Source organism: Macrobrachium nipponense, chromosome 43 (genome assembly GCF_015104395.2).
Source record: "Macrobrachium nipponense isolate FS-2020 chromosome 43, ASM1510439v2, whole genome shotgun sequence".
NCBI classification, from domain to species: domain Eukaryota; kingdom Metazoa; phylum Arthropoda; class Malacostraca; order Decapoda; family Palaemonidae; genus Macrobrachium; species Macrobrachium nipponense.
In genome coordinates, this window is record NC_061104.1 from 9,074,855 (window position 1) to 9,102,279 (window position 27,425).

A 27,425-nucleotide genomic window follows, 5' to 3' on the forward strand; every position below is an offset into this window, starting at 1 on the left:
ATATATATATATATATATATATATATATATATATATATATATGCAGATAGATAGATAGATCTTTATTTTTTAAGCTATACCTTGAGTTTCTAACACGATTTTTCTTGGGCAGAGATATCTTCAGTGATAATGATATTTTTATCTTTAGGTCACTGTCACTATATATATATATCTATATATATATATATATATATATATATATATATATATATATATATATATATATATATATACTCTAGCTCCCGCTACGGTCAAAGATCTATGCATGTACTGTTTAATTACAATGATGACTGAATGAATAAATACCTGAATTGCATTGCCATGACCGAGGAATATTTGCTTAATAAGAAAGCGCGGTTAGAGATGGCCATCTTGGCTTAGTGGGATAGGATGGAAAAAGATAAAAAGTCATAATAGTGCCCTTGGAATATGATGTAACGAAGACTTCTTATCCTGAGCTGTGTGTGCGTCTGTGCGCGCGCTTGTATATGTGCGTGTGTGTATGCGTATGCGAGTTCGTGTGCGCGCGCTCTTGTGTGCGTGTAGTCTGTTAGATGAGGAAAGGGGGAAACAATAAAATAGCTCCTCCTTTGTAATGAGTAAAAAGCCTCCGCTTTCCTACTTCTGGCATTAGGGTGACACTCGCCGCGTCCGAACTGGATCAAAAGAAATGGCTGACTTCCTCTTAAATTTGTTTAACGCCAGAAAATGGAGGCAGCGTCCCGCATTTAGTAATGTAATTCCAGTGTTTCTTCCCCCCACCAGCTAAGTGTGCAAAGATGATAATAAGAAAGTGTGAGTAGGGCCATTCTTTGCTCTATCAAGAGAATAAAAAGAAAAAAATATAAATAAAAAAAAGAGCAGATGGAGTGAGGGCAGAAAATGGTTTGATAATTATGAAACCTTATGATATCAAATTCAACTAGATCCTGAATGGGAATGAACTAATGTACGACTCAACTCCTAAGTGTAATTTTCATATTTGGCATCGTTTAGCCATGTCCTCTTATTTAGAAAATATTACTCAATCATTTTATTGTTTTTTACTGACATTATGTGGAACCTCACATAATGTCAATATTGGAGAAACAAATCCACAGTCATGTGTATGTACATATATTTAAAGATAAATCAATATAGAAAGCTTTCGGGAAACTGTTCGATTCCCCTTGTCAATTTGATCGACAAGGGGAATCAAACAGTTCCCCGAAAGCATTCTGTACGGATTGATCTTTAAATATAAGTACATATACATAACTGTGGATTTATTTCCCCATTCCAAGACACATGCTATTATGAGTATTTTTTAATGTCTGTATTTTTTTTATTGCACCGTAAAGTGGCTTCAGCAAAACGAGGTTCGCCAATGCCCAAAATGTCATGATATGTTTAGCGTTGCCTTTTGGAATTACCTTCCATCTGCCAAGCTTGAGAATGAAAGAAATTCCTACTTTTGCATAGGTAGCTATGACGAGATAGGAATCAATGATAAACGTTTACATTGAATTTCATATAAAAAATAACTGTTCCTTTCGAGATGGAAGAATGTTTTCTTTAAGAAAAAAGGAAGTATTATTATTTTTATTATTATTATTATTATTATTATTATTATTATTATTATTATTATTATTATTATTATTATTATTATTATTATTATTATTGCATGACATTAACTTAGTCAATGAGCATGTTCAGAATATGATATCCTGATAAGAAAACCACAAGTAATGGGGAAATATATATAAATAGTATTTGTGTTATTGAATTCACTCAAACTAATGAATAAATAAGTACATGAGGAGATGTTAAAATAAATATAGATAAAAAAATCGGAGAAAAATATGAAATTTAAAATAAACTATCAGCTGTCGTTTCTTTACGAATAGTGACATCCAAACTTCAATAGTTCAGGGCCAATTTATGTACAGCTCGTGGATTTCCATGCATCGTTTTGTTGCCATTTTGTACTATAAACTAAAGGGAAAGTAATTATTTTACATTAATTTTCTCTTAATTTCTGTTTCAACATTCCATAGTTTAATACTCTAAAGAATAACCAAATATAAGGGCCCAGTAATTACTCTATAGTTTACTTCTTATAAACATGCAGACCGATGGAAATCTATAAATACAAGATTCTATTTTTGTAATTATCGTTTTCCATTAACATCGCGATTTATACTGAGGCGGTATTTTGGGTATATATGAACGAAGCAATAATTGATAATTTTGCCATAGAAATTAAGCCAGTCAGCATCGTACAAATTGAAAATAGTATGAATAAAAAAAATTATAATATATTATAGGCAGCAGCTTTCCATTTATGAAATTGACATTAACTTAATTTCTGCACACAGGCTAGCAAAGGCGCCCTCAGCCACGGGCAGTGAAATTTACCATTCGAATTTTTAAACGAAAATCTTTCTCGGAATTACTTTTAAAGATATTTTAATAATTGAAATTCCAAATGGTTATGTTAATTGTGGACAAAATAATACATGTTGGTGGTTTTAACTGGGACATCAAGTAATAAGTGACTGGTAAGTTAATATTCATTAGATTATGAAAAAATATTCTTGCACACCAGTTTAGCGATAATTGTTAAAGGTAAAACTGCTCATGATCAGTTAGTTACCGTAAATCTACTGCCGTTTGACTGTGGATTACAAAGGAGGAATAGTGCAAGTACGTAAATTTGGACTGTAATCTGGGAGGAATAAAATGTGTCCATTACTTCGATCAAGAAGAGACCTGGCGCACAGCTAAACATTGCGCGCTCCCTGTGAAAAGATCTTAAGATGAATGGTGGAAATGTTTGCTCAACGAGCCCTACCGAAAGAATTGTAGATTTCCAACTTCAGTCTGAGAGAGAAAATGTCTAACTTCTGGTTCAAGTGATACCATATGAAAAATTCTCGAACGAATGAAGACCCTGATCTTATTTATCACCTGCTTGAATATCAGGAAGGGAATAGAATATCTCCTCACCTTCACTCCTACGGACGAGCTGATAAACTAGCTGAGATATCGTTGCGATTTTTGATAAAGTATCGAGATCCGATACCATAAATTATATCTTCCTTGTCAGAAAGAAGTGTTAAGCTAAATACTGCTATAACTGCCGAGTTCTCGTCCCACAGAGAACTCTACCAACATGGTATTTTCGAATTTGGACATGACAGAGTAACCCAAGGAGAGATAAGACCCGGCTAATATTTTAGAGAAATGTGCTAGTTCACAGAGGATTTCCATAGCCTTCTAAATTGCTTACACTGATCCTACAACGACTACACTACAGTGTCTCCTTCAACATATTTGTAACAGAGGAGATATCTTAGATAGTATAAATGTACCTAATAGAAAAATAACCTTGATTGCCACCGTCCTCCAAAGAAAGCTCTTTTAAGTACTTTACGATTCTTGTAGGAGTTGTTTTGACTTGGAAAATATCAGAGCTGAATTCATCTACCATTTATCTACCACTTTCTTATCTGAGAAGAAAACACATGGAGGAACAATACCAAAGCTTGCTAATAAGATAAAAAAAAAAACGTTCTTGCACTTATGAACTTCAGTTCACAAGTCTTTTCAAATGTTTAGAACGCAGAACATCCTTCCTCAAAGTGAGGATTCGACTGAGGAACTGCTCTTCAGTTTGAGGCTACCCGGGTCATCTCCGGGCCACGTTTATTTGCCTAACGACGGCTCGTGACCGTTAAACCGACAATCACTAAATTGAGCTGTGCCAGTGTCACGTCCATTCCAGCACACTCAAGCGAACATTATGTGATTAATTGATTTATTAATTTATTCAGTCTTCTGTCACACACGCGCAAAATTTCTGGAAATATAAACATACACGCGCGTGCATATATATTTATATCTTACGCACACACAAACACACACACACACACACACCATACCCACACACACACCATACCACACACACACACACACACACACATATATATGTATATATATATATATATATATATGCGTGTGTGAGTGTGTGCGTGAATACATTTTTAAGTTTTATATACATATATATAATGTGTGTATTTATTCATATTTACAGATATATTTGCGTGTGTACGTGAATAAATTTATAAGTAGATGAACAAAAGACTGAATGAATAAATAAATCAATTATATACATTTGCTTTTGAATATAAAAATCTGGCTAAAAGAGTTCATATATAAGTAAGGATAAATACTAATTAACCTGTTACAAAAATGATTTATTCTGTCACAAAGACCTGACTTGTGCATTGTTTTCCGCCCAAGAATTAGTTCATTCATTCTCTTATTTCTTTATTCTGCTTTGTTTTATGTGTTTCCCTTTCTTCTTTTTAAAGCAAACCAATTACCAAGATAGACAGACGTTCCTCGCTCCAAATATAAGTACTCCAATTTTCTCACAGAAGTGTATCTCTTTGCTAATACGGTTCCTCTTCTCTCTTTTCTGCCTTGGCATAATCGAGCCTTCTCCGTCACTTCATAGTTTTCTTCTCTTCTCCTGAACGAGTCTCTTCCTCTGCTTGTTCTTTTCCTTCTCCTCCACATCTTCGCCTTCTTCTCCTCGGCCTCTTCTATCCTTGTCCTGCCAAGTAGCAAATGCATCCTTTTTCCTCGTCTTCGTACACAGCCTATTATTCTCCCCACCGAATATAAACAAGGCCGAGTATTATTTTTACTGGTTCACTCTGGCCGTAAAATGTCTTCATAGCCCGAGGACTTATGAAAGCCAGATATTCATACATTCTGCTTTGCTCGAAATGAAAATGAAGAAAGAAATATTTTTATGTTGAAAGAAAACGGTATCTTTTGTCTTAGTCGCCCCTGGAAAAAAAGAAAGAAAAAAAGGAGTGCATTAGAGGTTCCAGCGCTCTTCTTATGGATTCCTTCAGAAAAGAGAGAGAGAGAGAGAGAGAGAGAGAGAGAGGTTAGTCCTCAATTTTTTTTACACTCCTCACTCACCCTCCTCTTTCTCTGCCTCCAGATTTTTTCTTCTTCTTCTATTCACATTCTAGAGACTATAAGTTGTTTGATGGGCTCCTGAATCTCTTTTATCTTAGGGAGACGACGCTGGGGAGATGGCTGCTTGCGTGAAGGCTGCTGAAACAAGGGGCCATTTTACGCTAGAATACAGACACCTCCTTTTTTCACTCCCCCTCTTTTTGGTATCGTATTTTATTTTCTCTTCTCTCCCTTCTTCCCGACACCATAACGACGTGCCAGTTTCCTAGCAGCAGTCATCCTTGTCTCGGCCCCTTTCTCCTTTCTCTCCGGCTGCATCTGCTTCTTCTGCTTCTTCTTCTTCTTCTTCTTCCTCTCCTTCAGCTGTAGTGCCGCAATCGTCGTGTTCGCCTTCGTCTGTAGTCGGTGCTTGGGATTTCGGGTACCACATGTCTAGTAGGCTCTTCGAACGAATCTCTTTTTCATTCTCTCCTTTTTTTTTTTTTTTTTTTTTTTTTTTTTTTTTTTTTTTTTTTTTATTTTATCCGCGGCGTTTGATGCATTGTGGACTATTTCTCGTAATGAAGAAAAAAATGACGGATACAAAGGAAGTCTCGGCATATTGTCCTTGTTGATAAAAGCTGTAACTCAGAGGTCTTGCGTAGTCTTAGGATTCATTAGAGCTTTTGGACTCCTGGAAGGAAAAGGGCGAAGGGGACTTTTGGGTAGAGTTTGATGATCACCTCCCCCTACCCACATCCCCACCCTATCCCCCCATCAAAGGCTTTTGAAAGGAATGTAAGAGATGGAGTTATCTCTCTTTCAATCTCTCTCACTCTCACTCACTTGGCTCGACGAGGCCGAAAGATCTAGTAAGTTAAGATGTGCTTTGATGTTACAAGAGAAATTAATGTTGGTGAAGTGCCAAGCATCTGGATATAACAGCTCGTACATTTCCTAAACTCTCTTCACAAGGACGACTATTTCGTGATGACATGGATGCTACATTTGTTTCTGAATGCACACAGACACACACACACACACAGAGGAGGTTAATTTTAATTTTAGTTAGTAACTCACGGAGTTATTTAATGTATTTGTTTTCGTATTCCGAGATGGAGAGCGGGTTGATGTTGGGGTGGGGCCCGGTGCAGGGGGTAGATTGAAGAATATTGTTTAATGAAATTTTGTTTTTAGTTTCATATTTATCAGTATATATATATCCCGTTTGTGGAAATTTATTATCGTATTCAGAGAGAGAGAGAGAGAGAGAAGAGAGAGAGAGAGAGAGAGAGAGAATAAAGAAAACTATATAGAAGGAAAGTAAACCAAGACCACGGTATGCTACTGTGTTTCTCCATGATTTATTACCATTATTATCTTTCCTCATCAAGAGAGCACTCTTACTTTCTTTGCACTTGCTGCCATCGTTGCTGCTTTAGCTCTTTTTCTGTCATATTAACTGTAAATACTATTAAACAACCAGCTACGTCCATTTGCAACCATTATGTACTTATATACAGCACATTATTATTATTATATTATATATATTACCAGATTCTCATTGTCATTTTTCGCCTTCGTATCAACAATGAAACAATATTTAACTGCAAATTTAAAGGTCTTTATGTGATTAATATAATCCTCCTTAAGAAAAAAAAGTCTTTTGCTTCATTCTTACTCCTAACGTTCCTTCCAGGCTCTCATGACAAGTTACTTTATTTGATAATGTCACTAAGGCAATGAAATCAAAACGAAATTTTTTTTTACCGGACGGAGTTAACGAGGTCATTCTAATTCAATCCCGCAATAACTTTGAGCCCCTTCCATAAACCTCCTGTGCCCTTTATCCTTTATACACCCTTTACTCCGCCCCAGTGCCAAAACCATCTTACAATAAGGTACTATCTTTCATCATACCATTCATATAAAAACGTAATCAGGAGCGATTTTTTTTTTTTTTTTTTTTTTTCGAGCGCGATTAACGAGGTCAACCTAACCCATCCTCCCCCACTTAAACCTCCTTCCCCTACGTTTCCCCAACCCCCCACCTCCCCCAAAAGGAATTATATGACTGACGCAGGGGTTAACGACGTTGAAAATCGAGTGCGTTCAACGAAGTCCGTCCATAGCGAAGTCAGCAGGGCGGACAAACGTAGCAACCACAAATGCGGTTCACCCATTATGAGCTGACCATAATTGCCCATTACCACACAATAGACAATTAGGTCGCATTTCCGCTACTTCCGACCTTGCGGAATTGGGAGAGAGAGAGAGAGAGAGAGAGAGAGAGAGAGAGAGCTATTACAGGAGAGACGAGGGTTATGAAAAGAGGAGAGAAAGAGAAAGAGAAGGAAAGAATGCTATCAAAATAAAATGAGAGAGAGAGAGAGAGAGAGAGAGAGAGAGAGAGGAGGATTACTAAAGAATAGATATCATTAAAAAATAAGTAAGAAAGATAGGGGAAAGAGAGTTTGCAAAGTCAGGAATGCCTAAAGGGAACAGCGACTGACAGAAATGTTGCTCCCTCAACTCGTTGACGGTGGCAGTGTTCAGTAACCTCTAGCTTTTATGGCAATACGATGTAAGCGTGTGGGAAAAAATTCTTGACAGGAATTAATATTTTCTGTCGATGGAATTCTGCTTATCCCATGGAAGCCACGCTGTCTTGGAGGCCGTCTGAATAATGTAGCCTAATTATCTCCATTGTTATTTCAAATATCGTCTGATATTGTATTTTAATATATCTAATAGTGTATTTTTATTTTTTAGTCACACGGTGCGTTTTTTTTCCTTCAGAGGACTGGTTCTAGGAAGCTTTAGCTTCCGGTCCTCAGAAAACTTTCTGGGATGGGGATGCTGTGTCTTTATCAACGCTGGTTGTGACCTAACTCAGTTTAATAACTGTCAGGTTCATTATTCACTGCTTAGGTCACCAGAGGTATAACTGTATTTACTGAAACGTGCCCAATGTCTAAAAAAATCGTTATTATTATTATTATTATTATTATTATTATTATATTATTATTATTATTATTATTATTATTATTATTATTATTATTATTATTTAGAGCACATATTGCTGAGAATTGCAGGGATGACTAGAAATGAAATACATTCCTCGTACATCATTATCGGTATTCATATTCGTCTTATTATTTAAGCAGACTCTGTTTGAGGAGAAAGTAGCATAGCGCAATCACGATCAAGACTTAATAATGGTTGACCTCTGACCCGGAGTGAGTGAGGGTCGTGAGGGGAAAAGGGCCATCCAGGAAATGAGGGTTTGGTTAAGGAAGGGTGTGATGGAGACGCCTGGAAGAAGGAAAATCGCACAAGGGGAAATGGCGAGGGGAAGAAAAGGGGTAAGAGGCAATAAATGTCTATGCTGATGACGCAGAGACTCAGAGAAATGGATCAGTCACTTTGGAACTATTCGTGATTCCGCTGCGATTCATAATTCAGATTCGAAGGATTACGACCCACGCGCAAATTTGCACTAAATAAACAACTTAATGATAATAAAAGTATGAGATCAAACTTATATAAGCCTGTTATACATACACACACACACACACACACACACACACACACACACACACACACATATATATATATATATATATATATATATATATATATATATATATATATAGTGTATGTGTGTGTGTATGTGCGTGCGCGCGCGCGCGTAGAATCTACTGGTCACCTTTTACCACACACATGTAATTGTAATAGCCATAATACCCTCTTAACTTCCGAATTCTTCGCGCTTTTTTGGACGCGCTTGTCACTACAAAGCCTTAAGATCCAAGTGCAGATATATGAGGGAATTATGATGTTCGGTAGCGGGAAACGAACCCGGGTCCCATAATCGCAACGTAATCACGTTACCGACCTAAGTTTCTCGTGGTTAGGTCGGCAACGAAACCCAGTTGTGATTATGGGACCCGGGTTCATTTCCCGCTACCGGACATCACAAATCCTTCTATATCTTGCAGTTGGATCTTAAGGCTTTGTTGTGGAAAGCGATCCAGAAAAGCGCGAAGGATTCCAGAAGTTGAGAGGGTATCATTGCTATTACACAATATATATATATATATATATATATATATATATATATATATATATATATATATATATATATATATATATATATATATATATATATATATATATATATATATATATATATATATATATTTAAAAAGCTTTTGGCCAATTTAAGGAAGGACATATTATAATTTGGTTACAGTTGGTATAAAACTTTCTAGAAAATAATGTGGTATTAACTTCACAAAAGAGGAGGTAAGCCTACGAGAATTAATTGCATATTTGCTACGTTCTTTCTTCAGAAGCTACATTTCACATTCTATCGAGATTCGTAATCCAGTCACAAATTATCAGAATTTTTGTAATACAAAAAATCGATAATTTAACAGCAAAGATTCATAAGTAAAAGAAAGAAAAGAGAAAAACTAGAAACGGGAAAAGACCAGCGTGATTCGGGGTATCGCACTAACTTTATTTGAATTCTGTTCAGAGCCAGATATTCCAGCAAGCAAAGAGCAATCGAAAAAGAATATATACGAAAAAAGTCAGAACACAAAAATCTCTCAATCCAACTGGTAGCCGCTATAAACTGTAGGACGATTTGAATCACTAGCAATAACAAAAGAAAAGGAAACAGATATGATGAAACGAAAAGTAAAAAAATAAAAAGAGATCCACGAAAACGAAATTCGCGCACTCTTTATAATACTGTAGCTTTTTCTTACATTAACCGAGCTTGATTTGACACCCAAGCTTATTTCTGTACCTAAAAAAAAAAGTAAACAAAAGTAATTGGGGACAATTTATCCACCTGTTACAAACACTAGTGACCTGTGTAATCAATCACCTGTTTGCTTTTACAGGCCTGCAACAGGTCAGTTTCCCCTCATGAGTTTAAAGTAAGTAATAAACATGAACTTGGTTACATGCTTGGTAAATTTGTTTATTTTCTATAAATTTATAATCCATAAACTGCACTAAAAAATGCGGATGGCTATGAATTAGGCATCTTAATATTTCACATGAAGTTAATCGAGTTCTTAGGATCTTGTAAAACTGATGACTGCTTGACTTGGTGGCGGTTGTAATGACATTTAGTGAGCCAAGATCTTAATCAGACACATCCGGCAGGCAAATACATTTTTTCTTATCACAGTATAACCTTATTAATTGGTTGATATATGGGGCTTCTTTTTTATCTTTGGCACGTACAAAAGATCCATATTATATATATATATTATTATATATATATATATATATATATATATATTATATATATATATATATATATATATATATAGTATATGTATTTATATATATTATATATATATATATAATATTATATATATGATATATAAGTATATATATATATATATATATATATATATATATATATTATATATATATATATAGAGAGAGAGAGAGAGAGAGAGAGAGAGAGAGAGAGAGATATGTAACATCTTATAAAACTGAATAGACAATTGAAGTCTGTGAGAATATATTCAAAAGGAAAGTGTTGTTCGAACGTACGGAAATCAACTTTTGAAGTGGGCAAACTATTTATGTGAAACGTTCCCATGCAATGCGTTCATTTCAACCACACACACACTTACACACACACACACACACACACACACACACACACACACACACACATATATATTATATATATATATATATATATATATATATATATATATATACTATATATATTTATACATATACATATTATTTGCATGCGCGTATGCGCGTGCTCCCCTGCCACCAGCAAGATTAATGATACCGACATAATATCCTTTTAGGGATCATTTAGCAGTGATCTAGTCCAGCCACCGTCGGTTAGCACATATGAGAAAACCTTCACGACGAGGAAAACGTCTTCTCTGGGTCGCTAACTGTTCTTATGCGTCGTTATAAAAGGTACAAAAGTTCCAAGAGTTGCTAAACATGCACGGTCCTAGTCTTCTGACACTCTGGAGAAAACAGCTGTTTCGGGAATTGGGTACAGTGGACACCCATCACAATTTGACAGCCTGGTAATGGAGGGAATATAATCTGAGTTTAATATCCTTAAAATATTTTATATTTAGGCCTCTTTTTGAAGAAGAAGAAAAAGAAGGGAAACAAAAACGAACGAAATCGCCGACCCAGGAGCCTCCGCATCTGAAGTAAATCAGTCGTCCTAACAGCTAATCATATAATGTAGTTATCCAGTAACAATAAAGATGGCCATTAAGTTCCCTATCGAGGAGGACGAACGACCACCATTGGCCTCTTCCCCTCGCGCAGACGTTTGTGGTCGGCGGAAGGGGCACTGGACCGGATCACTAGGTCTTTGTTGACCCTTTATCGCCACATAATTGCTTTATTGGCACACGGATACGACGGCACTCTTTTGGGGAACGTACACACACCCACATTTACACACATGCTATTTCTCAGTAATATGCCAGTTATGTACATTCATATATATGCATGGTATATTTTTATATGCTCTTGGGATGAAATGAGTTGTATCATATCAGAAATTTATTTCATCTGACATGATGGTTGAATAATATTCATCTTATGAATGTCATCTAAATTTCGCACAAGAAAACTGCAAGGATGTCCAGCGTGTACCCTTTTCCCCATCCACAAGAAAAACTTTTACATTTTGGAAATCAGAGCCCCACTGAAGGAAAACCAGCGAATGAAGACACGTTAACCGTCTAAAGGCATACTTTTGACATGTACGTATAGAGAAAGTAAGATGGCGATAACTCGTCGAAGCCTTCCTCTTTTAGTGATATATATTTTGAAGTACAGTCCTTAATGAGACCCACAATAATTTACCAATAACTGTGTACTTAATCTCATAGATTAGAGCAACAGAGGAATACTAATTTTTAGCAATACAAACTTATTCATCCTTCCTTGTCCGGTTCGAGAACCGAACACGGTCCCTCAGTTAGTGAGCTGAGTGCGCTTGTCACTGCACCTCGACTCAAAAGGTTAGAGAGATGAGGGAGAGAGAGATTTATCAGCTTTAAATGAATGCTTGCCTGTACGCAAATAAGCGCACACAAGTGCATTTGTGCAAGCACAGGAGAAAAGAAAATGTTCGTTCGCATACATCCAAAACCTGACAATCCCCCTGACATCTCATCCAGAGACACCAGCCAGTCAGTCCATCTTGTCGCAAAGGAAGAGCAAGAAAATAAAAGAAGGAAAAATGGACAAGAATCTTGGTATTGTTCTCGAAGAAAAAAACGAGAAATATTAGAGAGTGCAGGTATAAAGAACGAGCGAAAGTTTATGGAAGGAGCGGTTTTATGGCTTGCATCTGGTATCGAAAGGGAGACGAAGCAAATTCAGAAAGCGCCGTAATCTATTGGAAATCGCTTACGTTCGGAATGGGAATCGCTTGGGATGGGAATAGCTAAGGAGGACGATCAGCCATCTTCCGGGAGAAGAAGAAGAAGACGAAGAAGAAGGGGAAGAGGAGGACGACGACAAGGAATCGGGAGGAACATAAACTAACATGAAGGCAGGAAAAAAAAAAAAAAAAAGGAAAATAATGCTAAACGAGACTCACTAGAAAAGAAGAGGTTAGAAAATCTGGAGATGTCTCGGTGCCCGTTTTTCATATTTTGTCAAATGATTTTAACCCTTTTCCAATCAGACCAGAGACAATGGATGATAGAAATTAATTATTTTTATTCATACCAAACCCGGCATTGTTGTTTCAGAGACTTATTCATATATATAAAGAAAGAAGTTCGAACTTGAGGTTTTTGATCTTTATATAAGTCATATTTTCATATTGAATCGGAGCGCCATATGGGACCAACAACCTACTGCTCACATCAATCCCGGAAACAGAAAAGAGAATAAGAGGAATAGGAAAATGCGAAACTATAGTATGATCCAAGGATGAACATAAGCAAGATGGTTGGACGAGTCCACAGGTCCGTACTAGTATTCGTTCGTACTCCCTTGCATACCTTGCCATACTTACCAAACAACTGCAAGGGGCGCCCTGAGATTTTACAAAGTTGAGTGACAAGATTAACTCCCTAGTAGAAAAATAATGTGAAAATGATCAAAGAGTTGATTTGCATCTTCAGCATCAGATACGGGGATAGACAAGATGTGTAAAGAAAAGCTTAAAGCTTAATTAATATTTACAGTAAATATAGAAAAGTTCTGAGGAGACAAAAACGAAGAAATAAACAAAGAAAGGAGGGCAATAACGATAGACGGAGTAATGTCAACTAGCGAAGTTTTTTCTGCCACAGAATCTTTTCTCTCGTCCCCTTTGTTTACTTTGATCATAATAAGGGGCTGACTACCCTCTTATCCAGAGTGACTGCCAAAGTGCCAACAAAAATTATGACTTAATTCCCTAGAGAGAGAGAGAGAGAGAGAGAGAGAGAGAGAGAGAGAGAGAGAGAGAGCTCATATAAGTTTTTTACGTATATATTACGAGTGGACATAAAAGAAAAATTGGCTTATGGACTACTGTATATGTATCCGCTGTTGACCTTAATATGGAGGAGAGAAATAGGGGGCGAGAGAGAGAATATATACATATCTATTCATTTGCGTCTGCGTTTGTATCGTGAGGCAAAATTGCACATGTTCATATACGACATTTTAGTGCATATGCATGTAATTTTGAGACAGCTGGAGAACTGAACATAAACATAAGACTGGAAAGCTTACAGTATATAGATATAATATTGTCCTACTTACGTTAGACAGAACAGCGCTAAACTAGCAATAGATATATTTTCCTACTTACGTTAGACAGAACAGCGCTAAACAAGCAATAGATATATTTTCTTACTTACGTTAGACGGAACAGCGCTAAACTAGCAATAGATATATTTTCCTACTTACGTTAGACAGAACAGCGCTAAACAAGCAATAGATATATTTTCCTACTTACGTTAGACGGAAAAGCGCTAAACAAGCAAATCGAGATATAATCATTGATTATCAATCCAATGAAATTCATAGCTTGAGCTTGTTTTACTGTTTGATTATAAATCTTGAAAGATTAAAAGTTGCTTAGAGGAATAGCCTGTCATTTATTGCAGCCTCTATTTACAATATATTGTTCATTCTTTGACTTCCTGAGCTCCGCTCGTATGCAAGTAATCTCAGAAGAGAGCTAATAATTAAGGAATTATTTGAGCGTCAAACGTATTTTTGAATCGTTGCAAAATATAGGAGGCCTTCTTTCATTGAAGTCTGAAACGAATTCAAAACTAGTTATTATTTTACCCAAATAAGTTACACTTATTGTAGAATCTTGAGAACTTGAAAGCTAATTTGAATGTCGTTCGTTGTACACATCACATTAAGAAATTTTTATTAGACTGTTTAAGAAAACAATTTAACCTAATTTTTTCATGCAATCCGTTAGAAAAAGGCCTTGAGTCCTAAGTCTTCTACAATTTACGACTTTTCTATATATATATATATATATATATATATATATATATATATATATATATATATATATATAATATTATTTTTTTTTAATCACATGCGTTTCTCCCCTTTTGGCGAGCACACAAATAAGGCAACTCCTCTGGTTCTTAGCAAGCCTTCACAGATAAGGCTCCTGGTCCCATATCATTTTACCATCCACAGTATATAAATGTACTACTCGCCTCCATCTTAATCGCGTTCTTCTGCTCTATTTCACGTTTTTGTAAACCAGAAATAGGGCAGATCAGTCACCACCTGTCTTTTCTTCACTTTTTTTTCATTTACCTTCTTTTTCCTTTACTTTGTATAGTAAAAAAATAATCTTCCAAATCTGTATTCTTCAGCAATTTTCAAATTCCAAGTGTTACTGGAAATATTTATTTTATAAAGCATATATTGCCTACAATGAAGAACCTTTCTGAACACATTTCCATAAGGTTCTCCATTTTTATTCATTTCAAGAATTGATTATACTGCTTCATGATCCCTTATTCTTTGACATATCCTTGCATTTAAATCCCCCAACACAACTACCCTTTCTCTTTAGCCAAAGATTCAGCTTCACCAAGACAGCTTTGGTTTATGTTTTATTTTAGTCGACTTAGCTTCATCATAAGCTTGGTAATACGAATCATAGTCAAGAGGAAGGGTCCATGGGCATAAGGTTATAGCAATTTCATCTCTTATGTACAATCCGGTATCAACACAGCATATCTTTACCACCTTGAACAGAATCTCTTTGAGGAGAATAGACAATTATCTGAAGTAAATATAGTTAAAGGTTGGCCTTACATACCATTAAACAAAAGCTAGCTTACGAAAGTCATTTCATTAACATCTCATTATTGCATAATGTCATTCATCTGTAGCCAATTTAGTCTAATAAATAGCATATGGAATAGTAAATATCCCTGTAGCCTTTATATCAACCGCAATAAGAAGAAGGAGAAGAAGAAGAAAAAGAAGAAGAAGAAGCAGAAGAAGAAGAAGAAGAAGGACTGCCAAAAGTAATACAAATGACATAACATCTTTGTTGGTTCAGACTTGTCCTCCGGCGCCAACTGCTAACTCGTATGCTTATTGTGTCCGTTTTGCAGTTCCTCTGATTTCAGGAAATAAAGTCGAGATTTAAACAGCTGATTCCAGATTTATGTAAGCATAAACGACACACACACACACACTATATATTATATATAATATATATATATATATATATATATATATATATATATATATATATATATAATACTATATATATGTGTGGCTGTGTATTTATTAATGTACATTCCTGACATAGTTTTTATTATTTTATGCATGATTGCACACTTCTATACATTGATTAATATGGTCAGTGTAGTATATATATATATATATATATATATATATATAATATATATATATATATATATATGTGTGTGTGTGTGTGTGTGTGTGTGTGTGTGTGTGTGTAGAATCTTTCCCTCTTAATGTAATGGATGAGAGAGAGAGAGAGAGAGAGAGAGAGAGAGGATCCCCCAGAGCATCTTCCTAAGTAGGCAAAAACACAGCACGCAACTAATCAACTCGGTCACCAAACCCATGCTGGAGGCTCTGACTGTTGCTTGCAAGACCTCTTGAGTTATTTACTTATTTTTCATGACCATGTCACAATTTCTCTCGCTTATTACTTATCTCTCGCGTCTACCTTCCATCTCTCTTGTCCTGGCAAGTTTCTTTCTCTCTCTCTCTCTCTCTCTCTCTCTCTCTCTCTCTCTCTCTCTTTTCTCTACCTTTATTTCGGAAACGTTATCCATAGAATAGAAATATTGTGATTATCGTGATTATCTATCCCATATCATTCCTCCAGCTCACATTGTTGTTTACCTTCGAAGCATATGCTGTTCTTCACACGCTTTCATGGCTTATTTGTTCTTTTTTTAATTTGTTTTTCTAGTGTGTTTTTGAGTTCTGATCATCCTTTTTGATCTTTCAATCTACACTACATAACATTCACTATTTTTCTCGTAGCAGTTTTTCGTTTGTTTCCGAATCCCTCTTAATTCCCTTATTTGCGTTTGACATAACCAAATTTACTTTCATCTCTTTAAACAGCCTTCCGAGTTTTATATTCTTCTTCCGTGTAGCGGCAAAATCCAGTGAAAACATTTTCCCTTTCACATCATCCTCTCTTCGAACACAACAAGACTCAAGCGAAGTGTTCAGTCAATTATGCCCGTGTTATTCTTCCTGTTATGTACTGAACAGCAGAAAAATAGCAGGGAACATCAGCGTCATTTCTTTCCTGTTTTCCCTCGAGCGAACGGATAACAGCTGCTGGAAAAAATGCATGTTCAACAACGATACACAACGGTGTGAAATCAAGTCTGAGATGAGGATTGATGGTGGACTGAAGAACAAATTTAACATAAGTGACCAACTGCATGAAATAAAGTTTGGTATGAAGAGTGATAAATAATAGAATAATATTAGTCAAGCTTGAATGCATAACTGTGTGAAATCAAGTCTGGAATGAAGACTAATAAAGGACCGAAAGATATCAGTCAGACATACGTGGAAAATCAAATCTTGGGTGAGGACGGATGGGGGATTGAAGAATAGGTCACCATCAGTGTCCAATTGCAAGAAATCCAGTTTGGAATGCAGACTGATAAAGGACCAAAAAACATTGGTCAAATGTGAGTTTACACGCGTGTGAATTCGAGGAAGGAATGAGGGTCGACGGTGGATTGAAGAAGAGTAGTTCGACACCATTGGCCAGCTGTGTGAAATCGGGTCTGAAACAAGGATTGATAGTGGACTGGGGAACAGAAGTGGAAGTTAAAATTCGTCCTATCCCTGTAAACAACCTTCTGTTTATCCTTTCGTTTATTCCATCCTTTCATTCATGGTTTCATTTACTGCTTTAATTTATTGATAATAAAAATCACTTTAGAAACATTGCAGTCAGAATCTCTCTGTACCAATGCCATTCTTGATCCAGAATAATGAAGCGAGGCATGTTTAGTATTGAGGCGCTAGTATACAGATGAAAGCAGTCAACACATGCTTTCTCCGTGTGACTGACTTGTGCTTGTCTTGTAAAAAAGTTCTTAGTCTGTCGTTCTTACAGTCTGAGTTCGATACCCAAGTGGCTCAGCAGTGATTTGCACTGAATCTAGTGACAGTTTACAGAGTTGAAGATTAATTATTTTGTAAAATTCCCATAAAAAATGCAGTGTTGCTCACTGTTTTGCGTTAGGTATCTTAGCACTTTTTTTTCCCACAAAGCTGGGCAAAACCAGTTCCCATGGATGATGTTGGTCACTTTCTGCGACAGATGTCAGCTTTCTTTCTTTTTTTGCTTGAATCTGTCTTTCTTCCTCGTTTTTTTCACTACTGCTATAAGTAAAGGACACGCTTAAACTGAAATCTGATTCTTTAAAACAGCTTGACGATTATGATGCGAGAAATTATATTCCCAGAACACTTCACTTATAAAACTAATTTTATACTTATTAAACTGATAAAGTGAGTTTTAGTATGGACAAAACGCTTCTCTAGTGAATCTGGCGTGGTGAGTGCAGATATGGCCAAAAACACTTCAATTATGCTACAAAGTATGTGAGTTTTGATAGGACTAAAACTTCCACTTCATATAGATATTGATTTGGGGCGTTTTTGTAAAAAAAAAAAAAAAAAAAAAAAAAAAAAAAAGGTCTCAAAGAAAAGTGCCGAAGTAAGTTTTAATGCAACCGAAACACACCTCTCTTATGAAACTCGTTGATAAATGAATACAAAAACATCATTATACTAAAGTGAGCCAAGAGAGAAACTGGCAAAGACGATGTCGAGAATGAAAAAGAAACTGGACGTCAAAGAACAAAACCTACAGTTTGCGTACAAATGGCCTTTAACCCCAAGGCCGAGGGATAGAAATATTAGACCGAGAGACCAGAAAGAACCCCTTGTCTATCCTCCTCGAAACACGAGCAACACAGACCAAGAAAAATACGAAACACGTCTCTCGTTCCACGTCAACAAGAGAAATATTCCGCTAGTAAATGAAAATGCGTCCCGGAGTTGACAACACAAGATGGACCTTATGAGTAAATTAGGTTATTCTTTCTTTTTTTTTTTTTTTTTCTTTTTCGTCCTCATTAGGAAGAGGTTTTTACCTTCAGGCGACACTATGCTACTTTGTCTCCCCCAGACTCCATCGCCTGTTTTCTTGCCGATCGTCTTTAGTTTTTATAAAGAAAAAAAAAAAAGACACTAAAAAAGACAACGAAATTAAGGAAGGAGGAGAAAAACAATTTTTAATATCTGGGTCTGGCGTCTATAAACAACACGTTGTCGTATTCTCTTTCGACGCTGGCTTTAAACCGATATCTTTTTTACATTTTTTTTTCTTTTATTTTCCAGACTTCAAACAACCCTAACTCCAGAAAACGAAACTGCAAAGAAAAGTGAACGAAACTTTACCGAAATAAAAGGCTGTCGTCTGCAAATGATCGCAGGACCGACGACGAAATACAGAGACATCTTTTTCTGGAATTATCGTGCGCTGGTAGACTGCAGTGTATAAGCTCGTGGTTATGGTATAATGATCATGTCTTCAGGTCGAACACACGGACAAAACAAGGTAGGCAAAGATGATCACCAGCATTATTTTCCAAGGTTAAAGAGATTGGCGACCAGAGTGGATATTTGGAAGGACTTTTATTCGTTCTCCATTTGGGAATACAGAGTCCATCTCTGTATTAGGGATCTCTCTCTCTCTCTCTCTCTCTCTCATGTACCCTTATGATGTCTTTCAGTCACTTCATCAGTCTCTTTTCTTCTGTAACAAACACGCACCTACTCTCTCTCTCTCTCTCTATCTCTCTCTCTCTTATGTTGCCTTTCAGTCACTGCATGTCTCTCTCTAACATACGCGCACCTACTCTCTCTCTCTCTCTCTCTCTCTCTCTCTCTCTCTCTCTCGTTCTGTTTCAATTTCGTGCTGCCACATTGTCATCTTACCTTCTCTCAGAATGTTTTACAATCGCTCTTCCACTCTGCATCCGTCCCTTTTTCATATTGTCTAAAATACAAACATCATTTTATTTTATGTCGATGACACCTAATAGGTCGAAAGGATGATTAAATTTCGAGCCTTGCTACCTTCCTATTCCTGATTTTATTCACATTAGTCGCCTAGATTTCAGAGCGAGAAACAAACGCTGCATCTCTCACCTCTTTTTCGCACACGCTCTCTCGTTTTGTTGATGCTAAGGTTCTTCCTTTCCAAATAACCCTCTCCCTCACCCACCTCTCTCTCTCTCTCTCTCTCTCTCTCTCCCTCTCTCTCTCTCATATATATATATATATATATATATATATATATATATATATATATATATAATATATATATATATGTATATATACTTATCAATTTCTCAGATGTCAGTGATTCATTCGTTGAATTATCCATTTTGGAGTTTGCTATGAATTTGTCACGTTCATTGTCCATTTCAGGTTTCCAAGATATTATTATTATTATTATTCCGATTTCACTCTGTTATTGTTTTAAAACTTTCCGTATTAGTCTGAGCTATGCTTTACTATATGAGCAATACGATACTATATTAACACGGTTAACTCAAACAAATTTCTTACATCCTAGCCTTTGAGGCAACTGCTCTTGTTAGCAAATTCTTAAAAAAGTCATGTTGTTATGCAAGTTATTCAGAATTATACAAGCTATTCTATTCTTATTGAGGGGTATCGCGTTCTCTTGTTATCCTGTGGGGCTGTCCCATCGAAGACAGGGCTATATTGACGTCATAACGAAAGACTTTCAGGCTATAATGGTTGTGATCATGTAATGCTTCATTTTGCCGCGCTGCTCATCTTCAAACATCTAATTCCTCTGGGTTAACTACAAAGCTATAGAGCAAAACGTAACGTGCATGCTTCAAAACTTATTTTTCTAAATAGATTTATTTATATTTTTGTTTTGCTTAAGTGATTATATTGGCAACGTTATACACGCTATACCAGCTTCATAGGCCATAGTTGATGTGAATCTTTCTATCCTTGAAATTACGACCGATGAAAATTATTTTTTACATTTCAATAACATGACTTTGCAAACACTCATTCTGTTTTTCCTCCTTTTTTTTCTCTTCATGTTATTTCTCAATTTCAATTGTTCTTACTGTAACTCCTTTTCCCTGTTCAGTCCACAAATTCCAGCCTTTATACTTCCAAACCCTTTTCTCATTCAGTCCTCAAAGAATACAATAATTTTTAAAAATATTCTTACTGACCTTCTTAAGAAGCGAGCAGAATTGGCTTTGTGAATAATCTTAACTTACAACATCAAAATATCAACGAATGGTAATTTTTCTTGCGAAATAAATATACCGTATTATTATTATTATTATTTTTTTTTTATCACAGTCAACCAATTCGACCGGATGGTTTTCATAGCGTGGGATTCCAGTTTGCATCGCATCTTGGTTCCTTAGGAGTCCATCATTTTCTAGTAGCACACTTATGCATGGGTCCTGGAGCTACTTCAGCATCTAGTTTTTCCCAGGTCCCTTTTCAGGGATCTTGGGATGGTGCTTTGATTATGGGTGTAATTTCCACTGGCATATCCCATATCGTTCTTATTTCTATTTTCAGGTCTGATACTTAAACATTTTTTCTCTATTTTTTCTCTTTCTCATCTGCTCTGCAGTTTCATGGGGTTGCGACATCAATGAGTGATACGTTCTAGAGGATCTTTTCTTGATCGTTTTCTATTACTCCCTCGGGTTGGCGTTCGTACCATTTGTTACTGCAAGCTAGCTGGTGTGTCTTGCACAGGCTCTAGTGGAGGGCTTTTGCTACTGAATCATACAGGCTACAGTGAAAGGCTTTTGCTACTTTGCTACTGAATCATGCCTCTTTTTGTATTGGTTCTGTGCAAGTGCCGAACATTCGCTTGCTTGACCCTATCCCATGGGGGATAGGTACTCATTTACAGCTGAGTAGACTGAGGAAATTGTGGTAAAGATCCTTTCCCAAGAAATCAACTCCGAGGGGAGCGGTCACCCATCCAACACTTGACCAGTCCCAATGTTGCTTAACCAGTTCATTGATGACCAAGCCTTCAATAGGCATAAATCTCTAGATAGTAACTGAATTAAGTCTCTTTTTCTTTGTGGAGGTTGGATGTAACTATACATTCCGTAACAACCACCTCGTTTTTCCTTTGAAGGAACATGTATCTAAATGCGTTGAGTTATTTGAATTAATATAATTGTCCTATTGATATATAAAAAAAACTTTGTATTTTATGAATTCTGAAATTTAGACTTACCGTTGTTCAGCTTGTACCTGTGAATCGTGCATGGTTAATTTTTAATTCTCTTAAAACCCTAAAGACCTTTACTTTATTCTTTCATTTTTACTCATTCATTCTGGGGGCTTCTCAGGTCTCACCATGACTCATTGAGGCCAACACCCAATTCCCTAGATCATTTGCAAGTTCCTAAGCATCGAGTTAGAAAAACGTTACTTAACTTCGCTGCTATGTTGCCTTCCGCATTCATCTTGTACAAATAATTACGAGACCTCGGCCGATTACGATTTACTACATATAGAGTTATAGAATGAATCACTTATTTACTTGAAGAAGTTGTCATTCGAGAACGTTTTCTGGTATCTTCCAGCTTCCAGCATCCGATGCACGAAGTGGCCACTAGTGAAGTCTTGCAGTATCGTGAGCAGGAGGAACTTCAGTTTTCTCAGTAAAACTGGCGTCTTTTACTCACATGAGAAAGTCTAAAGAGTCGAATCACGGTATCTTGACTTGGAAAAATCTAAATGAGAACGATGAAGTTCAAAATGATTTTATGATCGAGGGGAGACGGTAATGGCAACCACAATGATCTTATTCAACTGAAGACAGAATGATTGACTGACCAGACATCAATGAAGGTGAGAGAATATGAATTGACCCAAGGAATATAAGTATAAAGCATAGAACGAATATACAGCATATTGGACCTGTGTGTAAAGCATTGTTATAAACATCAGAGGCATAATTCAATAAACAAGCATAATTAGACATACCTGACAGTTATCATCGTCATCATCATCATGTCGCAAGTAACCTTTTTCTCAATACCAGATAGCTGCATCATCATCATGACATACACGGACTCATAGCGGGGCACAAAGAGATTCTGGTCTTAACAAAGGCGTTGGTCCTGCACATGGCAGAGAATTCGAACAGATGAATGAAGTAGCTTGAGATCCTCGATAGCGTAAATATCTCCTGTTAATGTTAGAACATAATCCTAATCATCACATATAACTCGGAAGGCAGCGATTTTCGTCATCTCTTATTTACAAAAGATAATAATCAGAGGAAGAGAAGTATTTACGCAATTACGATCTCCATGAGATAAGGTCCCAGTTGACTCGCCATTGCTGATCATGCTGTTAGCCTGAATGGGGGGATTATGCCTCAATGATAACTATTAACTTATTTCCTCCTCGTCCCACTTCATTATCTTGAACAAACAGCGGATTTGGCTATAGTACAATAATAGACAAAAGTAATGGGAGCGTGTTATTGTAACAAAGATCCAAATTGCTCGTTCTTAACGTTAAGTCCATCTGTTCTTTGCGTTCGTAGGTGATTTCACCAATTTATGCAGCGTGTTTTTCCCATTTTTCACATTTATTATTGTTATTATTATTATTATTATTATTATTATTATTATTATTATTATTATTATTATTATTATTATTATTATTATTATTCAGAATGCACAAAATGTACTCATATTCATACGGAACAGTCCTAAAGAACCATTAACTTTCTTATTATGCGTCCATGGTACTGAATATCCATGCAGAAAAAATCAAACTAAAAACTGAGGAGTATAAATATTTGAAAGAGTTTATTAAATTTATTATATATATGTATATATATATACTATATATATACTCTACTATATATACATAAGAATATATTAGAAACTTTATATATCATATATATTATATTATATATATATATATATCCAGTAGTATTATAATATAATATATAAAAAATAAAATAAAAACTATATATACTCTACATATATTATATATATATATATGTGTGTGTGTGTGTGTGTGTGTGTGTGTGTGTTGTTTGTTTGTTTGGGCTTCAAAAGAATTGGAATAGGGAAATTACCATGGTTTTAGAGAGGAGATATATAATTATATTGAAATTTAGGCCTCACAGATACAGTATCTATAATAGAAAGGTCTTATATATCTCGAAACTAAAGCAATAAGAAATAGCACATTGATAGGAGGATCATATAAATTCTGTCATTTGAAACAGTTCGTATAGTTCATCATTTCTTTCAAATATCAGTACCCCCAGCATATACTCCTTAAACGCGTTAAACATGCTTGCAACTTCTGTCATGCATCATTGCAGCTGATTATTTGCATAAGGGTGCTGCTGATGATTTACAGGTGACTCTGAGTTAAGAGACACATGGAAAACTGTTAGTCTCTAGAAGAACAACAGAATTTAAGATTTAACATAACAATGCTGATCTCGCAGTCCAGTTTTCTTTGGCCCTTGCTCTATATAACTGTTTGACTATTCTTATCAAAAGAACAAATTAAGAGAAATCTGGGCAGCATTACAGCTGAGGTCTCCGTAAGCAAGGCGGTGAAGGGGGGGGGGTTGGGGGGGGGGGTGGGGGGGGGGGGGGGGGGGGGGGGGGGGGGGAGTGGGGGGGGGGGGGGCGGGGGGGGGGGGGGGGGGGGGGGGGGGGGGGGGGTGGGGGGGGGGGGGGGGGGGGGGGGGGGGGGGGAAGCTGGGAAATCCGAGAGGTGCATGAAACCACGACCACCGTCAAACGTCGAAGCAGCATCCAGCCTATATCGATACGCTCCCGCCCTTCAGCTATATGGAAAGTCGACGAATATCGTCGAATGCTCGAGAACACCGAATAAAACCGCCGTAATCAAAAGAACTAACAACAGAGCAATAACAAGAATGACGCGCGCACCCGAGGGCCAACATCCTGGCAGTCTGTTGCCCTTAAAATCATATTCTGCGATCTCTCTTAAATTGGTACACCAGAAGTCGCCTCCAGCTCAGCCTCCTTCCACCGGTACCTCCGGACCCCCGCTACCCCCACTCACCTCCATGTCTTGCCGCTTTACTTGGTTCTTCTTCTTTTATCTAAGTTTGCTTCGTTTCAACCTCCTGTTATTTTCTGTAACTCACGTCAGCTTCTTTTAGCTTTCGTTTTCTGTATTTTCTGCTTTCATTTCATTCTGTTTTAATGGATTCCATTTTCCTGACGTCGGTATTATTCATACTATATTCACACACACACACACACACACACACACACACACACATATATATATATATATATATATATATATATATATATATATATATATATGTATATGTGTGTGTGTGTGTGTGTGTGTGTGTGTGTGTGCGTGCGTAGTTGTGAGTTTATATATATAATTATATAAATGTGTGTATATGTATATGCATATATTATATATATATATATATATATATATATATATATATATATATATATATATATATATATATATATGGTGCAGTGAGTTGTTAACATCAGGACCACAGAGGCTGTTTGGAAGGTGCGGTCTTCCAAAGTTGGTGTGGTGGCTGCGTAGTGCAGTGGCTGGCTTACGTTGGCTAGGCCCAGCGATCGCTCTTGGCATAATACCATCAGCCCACCGGTTGTAAATGGATGCCAGGAAAAAAGTGTGCGTTAACATCCTAATTATGAAAGACTATGAGAGACAGGAAACTCATACCTCTTTGGCGCTACCCTTTCACCCCTCCAAAGGGGAAAAGTATTATGGTACTATATACACGTAACACATGTATATGTTTATACATATATTTATATGTATATCTATCCACATTTATATATGTATATATACACACATATATATATACATACATATATATATATATATATATATATATATATATATATATATATATATATAGATGTGATTATCCATGTAAATGCTCACGAATGTAATAGTGTAAAACGTTGACGATAACACATATAGGAAGTTTCCTATTGTAACGATGATCTTAGTGTCTGTCTGTGACGTAGACTACCTGTTTATAAAATAACTAACCTTGTCCTTTTTACAATGATCGAACCTCCCTTTCCACTCGTCATTCGTGCCTTCATATGCTCACCGTGTCCTTTCTTGCCAGGTGATGCATAACTATACATGATGGATTCATATTTCCTCAAAATAGTCCATTGCATATCTGCAGTTTTAGAAAAATTACTTTCACTAGTAAAATCATCACAAAGCTGGCAAACTCATCAGAGATAGTACTGCTTCTGATTGCGTGTAGGTGGTGACTTTTTCTGAACGATAGAATGAAAATAATGTCCTTTAAATAATTTCTTCGGTCTCCTTTTCTGTTTCCTTCTGAATATTTCTTTACACCCAAACCCTTTGCTTCTCATTGTAAGTGTCCAACTTTAATCTTTTCCTGTTCCAGCTTTCGTCTCTCATTTAAGAAGTAAAATTCCTTCGGGCGAGACATATAAGAGTCTGGTAATAGGATTCCGCACTTCGTTTAGCCTTCCCACAATGGAGCTCACAAGGGCTTCTCCGCTGCCTGAATTTTCTTCGAATAGTTATATATATATCTGTGTAACCGTCATTACTTCCAACATGATGTTATGGTTTTGGCCCTGTTTGTTTGTGTGATAGCGAGATTCCGTTAACAAAAAAAAAAAAAAAAATTTCCCTTTCATTTCTGCTCCACTGCTGAATTTTACCTTTGCTTTATGTCTGCTTACAATTAATCAATTGCTCCCTCTAAAACCCTACCAACCATTTCTCAAAGCTTAATTGGATAACTTCGAAAGTACACGTATTGTTCTGATATAGGATAACAAGGGGGCTTTTTCTGCTTGACACTTGATGTTGCAACTGCTCAACTTTCAATAAATTGCACTATGATAGTATCTGTCCTTTAGGTGCCATATAACTTTATGTAAAAGAGGCTGGAATTTCTCTGGGTAAACGTATGGGGTCGTACAAATTTCATAGGTTGTATTACATAGAATAAGGTCTCATATAGGATCTCAACATAATGATATGGTGAATTTTTGTTATGCTGATTGCTGTATTGTTTTATCCACTGTGGCAGTGTAGGATATACTAGTATCCTTACGACAGGCTAGGCTAGAAAGTCCAAAGTTAGGTTAATTCAAGAAGGTTAGATTAGGCTAGTGCAGAATATAAACCTGGTTGAAAACCCCAAGGCAGCAAGCGATAAGCAGTTATAAAAAAGAAAGGGGAAAAAAACATAACGAAGACTTACCGTAGGGCCTAGTCGAGTGTTTGATCTTTCCACTAGATGAGTTTTTATTTTAATTTTTTCATGTGCTTCCCTGGTATTTAGAATTAATTTATGAACAGCAGTATTTTCTCCGTTCATAAACTTTAAACCCGTGGAAACAAGAGTTGTTCAGTCTTGCTCATATCACAGGTGGTTGATCACCACTAGACAATAATAGGTCGTCTGTGTGAAAATCTTAAAAAAGTTTTTGGAGACCCATAGGCAGGAAGACAGAACATAAAGGAAAAGGTCAACCAGATGTAGGTTTGGGAGTACACCAACTTATTTTTGAGCAATGTTATACTGTCTATATTCACCTTCTACTTGTCGGTGCAAACAGATAATAAGATGGAAGGTATAATTATAAAAAAATGAGAAAATCAGTTAATAATATTAATAAGACAAAGCCACCGTGCATTGCTAAAGGTCAGTTGATTTTAGATTTTTGTATTCACAAAATTATAGAAAAATTGCTCACCTCTGTATCTTCGAGTCGTTTTAATCCCGTCTTGCTTGTGATGCCTCCTATATAACTCAAGCATTC

The 27,425-nt window shown here is 36.4% G+C and overlaps 1 long non-coding RNA gene across 3 annotated transcripts in view; it reads left to right on the forward strand.

Annotated features, from left to right (window-relative positions):
* The window catches only part of LOC135213820 (uncharacterized), a 583,703-nt gene that overhangs the window by 419,169 nt on the left and 137,109 nt on the right, over positions 1 to 27,425 (forward strand). For all 3 annotated transcript variants that reach the window (XR_010314216.1, XR_010314218.1, XR_010314217.1), the window contains one exon: positions 18,892 to 19,111. This is a non-coding gene — a long non-coding RNA (uncharacterized LOC135213820). The remainder of the gene's footprint in view (positions 1 to 18,891; positions 19,112 to 27,425) is intronic.